This window comes from Peromyscus eremicus, chromosome 16_21 (assembly GCF_949786415.1).
Source record: "Peromyscus eremicus chromosome 16_21, PerEre_H2_v1, whole genome shotgun sequence".
NCBI lineage: Eukaryota > Metazoa > Chordata > Mammalia > Rodentia > Cricetidae > Peromyscus > Peromyscus eremicus.
This window is the reverse complement of record NC_081432.1, coordinates 9,482,302-9,494,632: the sequence shown is the minus strand read 5'-3', so window position 1 is coordinate 9,494,632 and position 12,331 is coordinate 9,482,302. Positions and strand designations below refer to the sequence as shown.

The following is a 12,331-nucleotide window of genomic DNA, read 5'->3' as shown; positions in this document are numbered from 1 at the left end:
AGTGCCACCAGCCAGGGACCAACTGTTCACATATGTGAGCCTATGGGTGACAGGTGGACAATTTCACTCAAATCACCGCAGCATGTGTGTGAGTGACGTTTCAGACTAAGATACCTGAGGACAGAAGACCCACCCTGAATGTAAGAGGCACCAGCCCATGAGCTGGAGTCCTGGACTGAATAAAAAGGAGAAGGTGAGCTGAGAACCAGCATTCATCTCTGCCTCCTGACTGTGGAAGCTGCTCACACTCCTGCCACTGTGCCTTCCTTGTCATGATGGACTGTGTCCCTTCTTAAACAGTAAACCCAAACAAACCCTTCCTCCTTACACAGCTTTTTGTTGGGCATTTTATCAGAACACAGAAAGGTTCAGTCAATGGCTGCTCTAGGGGATTACAATCCACACACTAAACATTTTGTTGTCTACTTAACAGGGATATTTTACCACTTCAAATGAGATACAGAGACACCCTCCTCCCCCAAGATACTGAGAATCAGTCCAGCTCTGTAATAATCATCCGCTCTCCACCCACGCACACCACCCCAGCCTGTGCGAATCAATCTTCTACCCTTGACTTCCCTTTTTGTTTTGTTTGTTTGTTTGTTTGAGACAGGGTCTCATGCTGCAGCAGGCCTGGAACTCACTATGCAGCCTAGGCTGGCAATCCTCCTGCCTTAGCCCCTCAAGTGCTAGGACTGTAGTCTTAAGTCCCTATGCCCAGTTTTGCTCTCTACTTCTTTGAGGTCAACTTTTAGCTTCCCTGTATAATTAAGAAGCAAGAAGTGCTCTATGTGTGTGTGTATGTGTATGTGTGTGTGTGTGTGTTCTCTGATTTATTTCACTTAACATAATGATCCCTATCCTCATTGATGTTATTATAAATAGCAGGATCCTATTCTTTTTGTGTCTGAGTAATATTCGATCATGTATATGCCATATTTTTTTATCCAATGGACTCCAAGTTTGACTCTGCTTTTTAGCTATCGTTAATAGTGCAGATGTCTCCTCTGCACATTGATTTCCTATCATTGAGATACCTACCCACTGAATATCAGCTCATATGGTAGTTCTATTTGTGGGTTTTCTAGGAAGTCCCATCTGGTTCTCCATAATGGACATGCTAATCGTCATCCTTACCAGAAATTCATAGGAGTCCTCCCTCTTCCAAACCTTCACAGCATCTGCCATTCTTTGTCTCTCTTCTGGGGAGAGAGGACCTCTCTTACGACTTTAATTTGCATTTCCCCCAGTATCTAGGGATGTTTAATATATTTCCCTATTTGTTGGCTATTTGTACACTTCCTTTCAAGTAACATGATCAGGTCATTTGCATAGAGTTAAAGTGGGTGTATTTCTTCTATTTGCTGTGAAACTTGCCTTTGAGAAGATTCTCATCATTGTGCTTTTTTGGAAAAGATTTATTTTTCTGAGTCTTGTGTATGCATAGGTACACAAGTGTGCATGTGCTCCAGGAAGCCAGAGAAAGTCCTTAGATCCCCTGTTTGTGAGCTGCCTGGTGTGGGTGTTGAGAATCAAACTCCAGTCCTCTGCAAGAGACAGAGCTCTTAACCGCTGAGTCCTCTCCCTGGCCCCTTACAGTTTTGGGATGCACCATGTGACCAGTGTGGTAATCCATTATTAGTCCATCCTGTAGGTGTGTTGTGTTTCTCACTCTGTTGGATTTCTCTCCAGCTTGGCAGGGTTCTGGGCTTCTCCTTTCCTGTTCTCCCTTGGTAGTTAACTTTGACCTCCTTGATAGTTCTGTGTCTTGGACTACATTGAGATTTGCTTTGTGGCTCAGTAAGTGATTCCAAACATTTTAACATTATTGTGAGCAAGTTAGAGAGAATATCCCTTCAGACATGTCACTGGACAACTGCCATTCTATTTGACCTGTCTGTTTCTGAGTCACACTTACGATGGTTAATTTTGGTATCGTCTAGATAGGATTAAGAAATGCCTGGAGAATTAGTGAGACAGTCCTTTGGGTATTTCTGTCAAGATATTTCTAGAAAGGATTAACTGAAAACCTGTCTTGAAGGTGGGCAGTACCATCCCATGGGCTGGGGTAGGATCCAACACCTTCTTCTGACCGCCAGGTACACTCACACACAGACATCCCCACAAGCACATTAAAAAAAAAAAAAAAAAAAAGGCTGGGAATGGTGGAGCACACCTTTAATCCCAGCGTTCTGGAGGTGGAGGCTGGGGGATCTCTGTGAGTTTGGGGCCAGCCTGGTCTACACAGAGAGTTCCAGGACAGTCAGGGCTAAATAGATAGATCTTGTCTCAAAACAACAGCAAAGTAAGTAAGTAAGTAAGTAAGTAAGTAAGTAAGTAAGTAAATAAATAAATAAATAAATAAATAAATGCAATTTAAAATAAAATAAAATAAATTTTAATCTTAAGATAAAATTAAAATAAAAATAAGCCCTCCCCCCTCTTTTTTAAGCAAGGGAAAGTTGAGCTCCTAATGAGCACCGCATTCCCCTTCACTTTCTGATCTCCCCAGATGAGAACAAGCGCTCTGCCCTCATCCCCCACACACACCGCAGACAGGAGCCTGTCCTGGCCCCAGGCCTTCCCCATCAGGATGGCTGTATCCCCTGTGAGTCAGAATGAGCCTTCCTCCCTCCCTTCTGTTTCTCCTTGTCAGGTGTTTGGTTCCGGTGATGAGAATGGCCCACTGACACCACGCTGAGGAGGCTGGCAGGTCTGTGGCTGCATCCCTTTGCTCATGCGTCAGCTTTTGTGTTGTGCATTTCGAAAGCTCTAAGATCGTGGTGTCCCTCTGTGTGTGGTGTGAAGCGTGTCCAAGTCTGTATGTTTGTGAAAGAGCATGCTCACATATGCACACTCCTGTGGAAGCCAGAGGTCAGTATCTGGAGTCCTCTTCAATGGCTCTCTGTTGTTGGCCGGGCGGTGGTGGCCCACTCCTTTAAAACCAGCACTTGGGAGGCAGAGGCAGGTGGATCTCAGTGAGTTCGAGACCAGATTGGTCTGCAAAGCAAGTTCCAGGACAGCCAGGACAATCCCACAGAGAAACCCTGTCTCAAAAACACAAAACAAAGCAAAACAAAAAAGATCCTATTGTTTACATCCCCAGCTCTAGAGTTAGAGATGCACACAGCCACACCCAGCTTTACACGTGGCTTCTGGGGATCCGAACTCAGGTCTTCATCCTTGTGCCACAAGCTCTACCCTCTGACTGTCTCTCTGACCTCTGGATTAGGCCTTTCTGATACTTCTGGGTGGTGTTTGTTAGTATTTTCTATAAGTATATGTAGATCTTCCTCTCTTTATTTTTAGTCTTCAATCCTTTTTGAGATAAGATCTCACAGTATTGCCTGACTTGTCTTGAGTTCACAGCAATCCGGCCTCAGCCTCCTAAATGCTGGTACTACGAGTGTGAACCGCGACACCTGCTTTCCAACGCTGTTCTTTCAACAGTTCATCTGATAGCGTCTTTCGCACATCTTTTCAGCTGTGAGAAAACATTCAAGTTCAGGGGTGTCAACTTCATCTTGTAACCCTCACCGCCATCATCCCCAGGACATCCTGCAAAGCTGAAACTGTCCCCATTCAACAGCTTCATCCTCTTGTAAATACATCTTTAAAATTTCTACCAAACATATCATAGGCAGAAAAAGTAGTATATGAGCGCCTAAGTCCTCAGCCGCCACCCCTTCACTGTGGTCAACTGAGGGCCAGTCTGGTGTGCACACTTATCTCCAACCCCTACCCAGATTACAAGGAAGAAAATCTGAAACATTGTGTCACGCCATCTGCAAACATTTCAGCTTGTGACTCTAAAGACAGAGGCAGTGAGAAGTAACCACAAAACACTATCCCTGAAAAACTTAATGATTTCTCAACATGGCTGACATATCAAATCTTGGTTAAAAGGTTCCCACTCTATGTCTCTGTTTCTGCTCCCTCTAGTCTTGCAAGTTGTCATGTGGGGTTTTGCCCACCCTGGACTTTGTGATTGAGTCTCTACACATCCCTCTGTGCCCCATTTTTCTGCCTAGGAACCTTTCCCCAGCCTCCTTCCTCCCGCTCACCTGCTTCCTTCAGGGGCCTACCGCCTCAGCCTGTTCACTTGGGGCTGGGTCCCTCCCTCAGAATGAGAACCCATGCGATCAGCCTCTGCTCGCTGGACCCTGAATCCCTACCTCTTCATGATATGCTAGAGAGCCAGCCCCTCCACGCCACCGATGACTGCCGCCTCCAACAGCGGCCCCTCCTCTCTTGCTGCAAACACTTGCCATCACCTGCAGGTCCCACCCTCTCTCGCTGTCTCTTCTCTAACATCCCACATGCAAAGGCTCTGGGGTGAAACCCACATGTGGGCCAAGGAGCCGGGTGTCGCTCTACTTCCTCCTCGGTGCTGACATACAACAGGAAGCATCAGGCTGGGGCCTCAGTGGCTGTGTTCTCTAGACACCACCACAGAGCCAGCTGGCAAGGAGCAGGCAAAGACATCGCCAGTCAGCCGGATTCTCTGAGTGGAGGCCTCCGGGAACCAAGAGGGGTGAGTGCAGGGCCCCTGTGTTCAGGTAGCTTTTACAGGAAACCCCTCAGAGCTGGGCTCTTGCCATGGAATTTCTCTTTGTTTCTCCAGCCTTAGAACCTTTCCAGGTCCCTCGCGTGGGCTATCTAGCAGGAAAAGGGTCTCAAGACCTTTTACGTGTGGCGCCTGGGTCTCCAGACCCTCCTGACTGATGTCCATTGAAGGGAGGTGTGGTGCCACCCTCGGTTGGAGTCACAGAAGTCCTGGTAACTTCTGTAACTGGGTGTGGGTCAGCAGGCAGAGGACGGTGTTGATCCTCTCTCTGTGACGGTGCCTGGATGCCTGGGGCCGAGGAAGGGCAGCAGTGACAGGAGGGATGCAAGCTGTGGGCAGTAAGGGGACATGTGCTGTCGTCACCCACCCACCAGAGATGGAAGTAGATGCCTGTGGTCGTGGAGGTGGATTGTCAGATTGAAGGCAACAAGCAGGAGAAAGCTGCTAAGATGTCTGCTGTCGACATCTGCCTTACAATGAAGGGACTTGAGATCTTTGTGTTTTAGGAGAGGACTTCTCAGGCTGCCCTGCCAGTCTCTGGGAATTGGGCTATACACGCCCAGCTTAGCCCACAGCATATTAACCAATGAGGAAGTCCTCTGCCCAACAATCCAACACACAGTAGTGACCAGGCCTGGGGCTAAGGACCACAGGGCCACACCCCAGTCAGGGGCAGGATGGATGGCTGTGGGGCCCAGCCCTGTGAGACTGGCTTCTGGGAGATGGGGTAGGGGTGGGGATATGGTGGGGAGGTGGGGGAGGGGGCTGTTATAGCTGCTGAGGGCCTGGCTGGCTCTGTGAGGTGGATTCCATGAAGTTAGATCTCAGGCGGCAGACACCCTTTCTATACCCAGCAGTGAATGAGCAGTTAAGTGATTATTGATATCTGCTATAAGCATGAGTCAGGCCCGGGGACCTCTCCCAAAGCAGGAGTAACATGAACAGTAAAATGAGGGTTAGATGGGGCCGGAAAGCCCCAAATTTTGTATCTCCACCCTTCTCCAATAGTTCTGTTTTTCTGTGTTGAAATATGTGGGTACAGTCTTGCCAAAGGTGTGCGTTTTGCTGGGGGGAATTGTAGTCACTCTGGGGTTGTGGGGGTGGAGGAGCCATACAATCGTCCGCTGCAGGAAGTTCTGCATAAGGGCTATCTTCCATACAGGGCTTGGGAGGACTCACTAAGCTCTCCGTGTAGAAAGAGTGTGGGCTGAGCAGGGTGCTGGGCTCTGTGAAGTGAGAGAGCTGGCTGGCTGCCAGGCTCTGCAAACTCCTACTGTCCGCGACCAACAATGACTCAAAATTCACTCCCTCCCCTGAGGACGGAGTGGTGGGGACAACTGGGGCTCCCGCTGGCTCCCACTTTGTCCCTCAGGCACAGGAGGCTCTCTGCAGGTGGCAGGGCTGTAGGGAGGGGCTAATTGTGTGGGTGGGGTGGCTCTGTGGGGAGGAGCAGGTCCTGGGTCGGCCCCTACCTTCACACCCCTCCTCCCCCTTGGGCCATGAGTCTCAGTCACGCCTGAAGCTGTGAGGCTCCCGAGGGTACTCAGTCACCCAGAGGTTACAGCTCAAGCCTCTGAGAAAACCCAGTTCAGGATGCCCTCTGCCTGGATGCTGGGCACCCTTGGGTGATGTTCAGGAGATGCCCTCGGCCAGGCAGCCCAGTGCCGGCTGTGTCCAGTCTCCACTCTCTTTTGCATCAACAGGACCTCAAATGGCAGAGCTAGTTCCCAGATCCCATGTGCCTGAGTGAACCCCAGGCCCCGTGGAGGGCTCTCTGTGACACTTCAGCATGGGGAGCCGGCGGCCAAGCTGAGACAGGTGGCCCAGGTGTGCCAAGTGGCTGGATGGCTGCTGAGCCCTGCTGTCTCTATGAAGCAGGTATCTCTGCTGGCTGGAGTTCAGGCCTTGCCTCTGCACGTGGGTCTCGCACATAGCTGGTCTGACACGACTTGCTTGAAGCCTTGGATGAGCAACAGATGAAGGCAAAGTCACTCTGAGCTCCAAGCAGGCAAAGCCTTCCAGTCCTTTCTTCAGGACCTTCCCCTAGAGCAGAGCAGGCTGGTGGCACAGCCAGAGTCCTTACATGAAACTGGGGTCAGGTCCCCCATCATCATCCAGCAACTGGTTCCTAGGTAAAGAGTTGGCCCCTAAGAGGTGATATGCAGAGGTTAGATCAGGTCCTGGATCGTGCTGGGTGTGTGCACTGACAGCCTCCTCCCTCCCTGGAAAACGGCATCTGGGCTCCTCACCCTCCTGGCATCAAGGTAGCTAGGACTGGAGTAAGGAGCCAAGAGGCCTTCTGCTGGGTCTCCCCTGGATCCCTGTGAACACTGACATCCAAGGGCAGCCAGTCCTGAGATGGTCTGTGTAGGTTGGGACCCACCACTACTTGGTGATGAAGGGGAAGAGAGAGGTACAGAAGCCAAGCAGGAAGCCACAGCTCAGCCTCACAATGCTGTTTTTTGTTTGTTTGTTTTGTTTTGTTTCCTGAGACAGGGTTTCTCTGTGTAACAATCCTGGCTGTCCTGGAACTCACTTTGTAAACCAGACTGGCCTCGAACTCACAGAAATCCACCTGCCTCTGCCTCCTAAGTGCTGGGATTAAAGGCGTGTGCCACCACTGCCTGGCCACAATGCTGTTTTACAGCATCATCCCAGGAGCTCCCTGAAAGCTGTGCTTGAATTCAGGGTCTAGAGGACTCAGGGTTCTCCACAGATAGGAACCAAAAGGAGGCAGGCCCTTCAGCTGACAGGATGAGGCCCACTGCCCTGTGGAGGAAAATCTACTTTGCTGAGTCTATTGACATAGAGGTTAATCTCGGAAAAATGCCTTCCTATTGCTGTATTTAATGAGGCAATTCCACATAATTTATCTGGTAATCGAGAGAGATTTATTTCTGGGATAACTTACAGCCAATAGGGACTGGTTATAGGATCCAGGAGAGATGAGGTACCATCCAGTGGAGAACTCAGGCTTGGCCTCCCATCCAGATTCCAGGACCACGAGGTATCCAGAAGAGACCAAGCACAAATGCACCTCAAGTCTTAAGGGGCTCCCTCTTGGCCACGCCCCAGGGGCAGGTCATAGGCAGGTGTGGCAGTTACCTGCCATCACTCTAGGGGCTGTGTTTCAAGGTCAAAGCTGGAACAGCTACCCACTACACCTTCCCAGCAACACCAGCTCTGTGTTGGAACCAGGGTTGTGGCTCAGCCACATAGACACTTGAGGGTCACCCTTGCAGGATCCTTTGCTTTCATCAAGAAGGGAGGAGATGGAGTGGCCTGTCTGTGGCCCTGTGCAGTTAGGCCTATGTCTAGGATGCTCTGGGGTGGGGCTGATGTGCTCTCTACCTGCAGCTGTGCCCAGCTGTGTGCCCTAGGTGTGTGAGACTCTCAAAGCAAACCTGCAGACTGAGGCCAGGCATAGGCTAACAGAGACAAAGGCTAACCCACCTGCCAGTGGGGATTCTGTGAGTGATGTGACATCCATTACTGTTTCTAGAGGACAACTGTCCACTTCCAGGAGCTGGCCCTGACCCCAGTGGGCCTTCCATAGCCCTGTCCCTACCAGTGATTCATTGCAACAGGTCATGGCCTGTGGGCAAGAGGTGTGGACATGGGCATGCCAGGTCTCTGTGATGCTCAAATCTGGCCAGTGAGAAATGCAGGGACCTTGAGGCCCCCCCAATGCTGCTACTTTGGAAGCTTCTGGAAACAGAGACCTCTTGTCTGCGCAGTGGGCAGGGATATCTCTGACTTTCAGGGTCTAAGGATGCTCAGGCTCCACCCCAGGGAAAGGCATCAACTGTGTCCTGTGGTGCCGTTTGGAGTGGTGGGAGCTCTGTAACATTCAGACACTAGGTAGAGGTTGTGGGGCAGGGCAGGTACTGTAAGATACAGGGAAGACGAAGTCCAAGAACAGCCCAGATGCCCCAGTTCATGTCCCAGAAGAGAATAGCAAATCTTACTTGCCGGATGAGTGACTGAGTAAATGAGTGAGTGAGGCAATGGAAAAGGAAGCATTGATGAGCAGGTTCCCACACCAGTGTGAGGTCATCATTTTTCATTCTTCCCACTGTCACAATAGAACTCTCCTCAGGAAGGTTGCCAGTAGGGACAGAAAGACCGACAGCATTTGGGAACTTGAGAAGCAATTTCACATAGTACGTCTGCCAGAGCTTTTGGGATGTCACTGTGCACAATTACTATATAAAGTTGGAAAATATAGACAGACTATGGAGGAATCTGAAGACAGTGGTGTGATGCTACCCACAGGACATTTTGGTCCATGGCTTTCCCTTTTTCCCATCTGTTCACTTTCACTATGAGAATGAGTTGCCCCAGCAGCTGTCCAAATCATGATGCTGCTGTGTCAGATTCCACAGGGCGGGAGACATGAGTGTTAAAATGGTAAAGCCATCTTCCACTGGAAAGCGACTCCAGAAATGCCCATGCTTGGATGGGTATCCCATGCTCCTCGGTGTCTGCGTTCTGCCTGTTCATGACCTGTTTGTGGTCCATGCTCCTCGAAGATGCTCACCTTTTATCATTAAATTCTCAGATTCTGTTAGAGAGGAAACTTTACAGCAGGAGGCTTCTCCTGTGCTAACATGCCTGTAAGGATGCTTGGAGTTTCCCTCTGACTTGGGAACTTTCATTGAAGTGTTATTTATTTATTTATCCATTCATTCATATTATTTATTTATTTATATTATTTATTTATTTGAGATAGGGTCTCACTATGTAGCTCTGGCTGTCCTGGAACTCAGTATGTAGATCAGGGTGGTCTGGAACTTGCAGAGATCCACCTACCTCTGCCCCCTAAATGCTGGAATTAAAAGCTTGTTCCACTATGCCCAGCTTATTGTAGTGTTCTTAAATGGCTTTAGAAGTGAGTCTGATTTAATCCTAGCTGGTCAGTCTGCAGCTCTCGGTATCTCTGGACTCCATCAGTCGTAAACATCATGTGACTGTGTCTCTCAGTCACTTACGAAATTTCCTTTGCAGGTTCTGGGGGTTTTCTGAGAGTCTGTAGGATCAGTATCCTCCACAATCAGTGCTCCCTCTGACCCTTTGGCCTTTGGTTCCAAGGCTGCCTGGAGCTCTAAGACCCCGGCCGGATGCAGTATTCTGGAACCTGTGGGTCCATCTGTTCCTGTGGGTCCTCTGTCCTAATTAGCTTTGTCACTTTTACATAGCATTAAGTCAATTGAGGAACTTCCTGGACCAGATTGTCCTGTGGGTATGTTTGTGGAGAAATGTCTTGATGATTAATCGATGTAGGAGGGCCCAGACCACCGTGGGCAGCACCATTCTCTGTGCAGGTGGTCCTGGGCTGTGTAGAAAGCTAGCCAAGTGGAAGCCTGTGGGAGGGCGAGCCACTAAACGGTTCCCCCAGTCGTTTCTGCTTCAAGTTCCTGCTTGAGTTCCTGCCCTGACTTCCCTCATTGGCGACTGTGACTTACAAGCTGAGAAAAACCCTTTCCTCCCCTAACTTGCCTGTGGTCAAAGTGTTTTATCACAGGAACAAAAAGAGATCGAGAACACCCCTTGTTCCCTGCGTTTGCTCAGAACTCTGAGTCCTAGACCACTGTCCTCAAGCCAGCTGCTCCCTCTGTTTCCACTCATCCCTTGTCCTCTGCCCAGAGCTCTGGGATCCCAGAACCCTGAGCCCATCTGCCCCTGCTTCTTTTGGGAGTACGTAAAGGCAGAAGTGACTCCATCTTGACACTGGGCTTGGATGACAAAGTTCAAGGCTGGGCTGTGATCATCTCTGATCATCACACACCTTTATTTTTGTTTTCCTCAGATGGGGGCAGTCCTGGGACTCCATCTACTCTCCCTCCAAACTACCCTGGGGCTCTGCCAGTCTTCGCCTGTTTGATTCCCCACATTGCTCGCAGTCAGGTGCCTCATGTGCTCTGACTCAGGACAGGAAGCCACCCACCACTAGCCTCGTGTAAGACTCACCCCCCACTGGCTCTCTTACATCACCTCCCACTCTTTTTTTTTTTTTTTTTTTTTTTTTTGACAGGGTTTCATGCACCTCCAGTTGTCCTTAAACTCACTATATAGCTGAGGATGACTTTGAACTCCTGGTCCTCTTGTCTTTCCCTCCCGAGTGCTAGGATTACAGTTACAGGTCACCACACCCTGCCCAAATTGCCTTTTGTTTCTTGTTTCCTCTTTTGCTACATTTCATTCTTCATGGGGATCCTTTCCTATCCCAGGACCCAGGTGCAAACACCTTGAAGCAAGGACTTTAGTCCCTCCTTCCTGTGATCCCATCGTCCCCAAGGGGATCTTCAGGGAAGGACACCCCAGGCCTCACAGTGTGAGGGGCCTGCCGATCTTCACCACTTCCTGGGCTGGTCTAGCACTTGCCTAGCAGAGGGTGGAGATCGAGGGTGGCTCTGATGCAGAGTTCTCACAGCTAAATGGGGTAGGGCTTTCTCAGGAGGCCTCTGCATAAGGTTGCACCTCATGACTTCACGAAGATCTAAGACGCTCCCATGAAGCTCAGGTGCTGGAAGAGACCTCCACAGGGCTGTTAGCTAACCCTGGGGAGGTCTTCCATCTCCAGGCACTCTTACTCTTGTCCTGCCTGGACTGGTGGTACAGTGCCAGGGGGCTGGCAGCTGCAGTGACCGGGGCCTCCCCATTTGCTGGCTGCCAGATTGAGTGGAGGGACCAGCCGTGCTAGGCACTAAAAGTATCACACACTGAGAATCAATGTTCAAACATGTCTATCCAAGGGCAGGCCCCACATGACCTGGGCCAGCTGATTGCTCTTCAGTGACAGGGTCCTGAGAAGGGAGGCCTAGGGGATGAGAAGATAAGGAAGGGAGGAAAGCTGGGATCAGGAGGTCTTGCACAAGCTGATGACTTATGCCAAGTAAGTTTATTAAGAAGTACAGCGTATGCCCGGCGGTGGTGGTGCACGCCTTTAATCCCAGCACTTGGGAGGCAGAGCCAGGTGGATCTCTGTGAGTTCGAGGCCAGCCTGGGCTACCAAGTGAGTTCCAGGAAAAGGCGCAAAGCTACACAGAGAAACCCTGTCTCGAAAAACCAAAAAAAAAAAAAAAAAAAGAAGTACAGCGTCTTATATACAATTTTTAGGGGAGAAGAGGGACAGTGTCAGCCAATAAAATGAACTATCGTATAATGGGACTAAGTCATGAGAAGCTAATCAAGCAAGCCACCCAAGGGGAACATGGACTATTTCCAGGATGTCCGAGACTGAGCACACAGATGGCCTTGGGAATGATAACCAAAGCCCCTTAGGAGGTGGGACAGTTGAGTTCTTGGAATGAAGCTGCAGCTCCCTCCAGGCCCTGGCCCCAGGCCATTACCAGCCTTGCTACACATAGTCTAGGTTTTAACAGGGAGCTGTGTTCCTTCTCCGTACATCAGGGCTTCAGGGAAAGCCTTGGACAGGCCTAGCCCTCAACACCCATGATCTGCCCCAGTTCTACAAAGGAAAAGGAGGCAGAAAGAACTAGACAGGCTTTGCTCTTTCAGGTTTCTAAGATGCTGGTCTCACTAAAGACCAGTGAGCTAGCCAGGCAGGGCTAGCTGATACCCTGTGCTGATACCCACACAGAGGCAGGCAGGAGCCCAGTCCCAGGCTCTGCTCACCTCCCAGAGCTTGGCCTTCATCCGGCTACCTTCCAAGCTCACACCACTGCCGTTGTCTGGAGTTCTCTGTGAGGCATCAGGGACTCAGGTGGAGATGGCTCCTCTCTATAGCTCTCAGTTCTGCAC

General features: G+C 50.1%; 1 protein-coding gene across 1 annotated transcript in view; it reads left to right on the top strand.

Moving 5' to 3' along the window:
• Positions 1-4,359: 4,359 nt before the first annotated feature.
• Itgb2 (integrin subunit beta 2) overlaps positions 4,360-12,331 on the top strand; it is a 31,257-nt gene continuing 23,285 nt past the window's right edge. The window contains exon 1 of the mRNA XM_059281791.1: positions 4,360-4,534. The gene's annotated coding sequence lies outside the window, so the exon portion shown is untranslated. The remainder of the gene's footprint in view (positions 4,535-12,331) is intronic.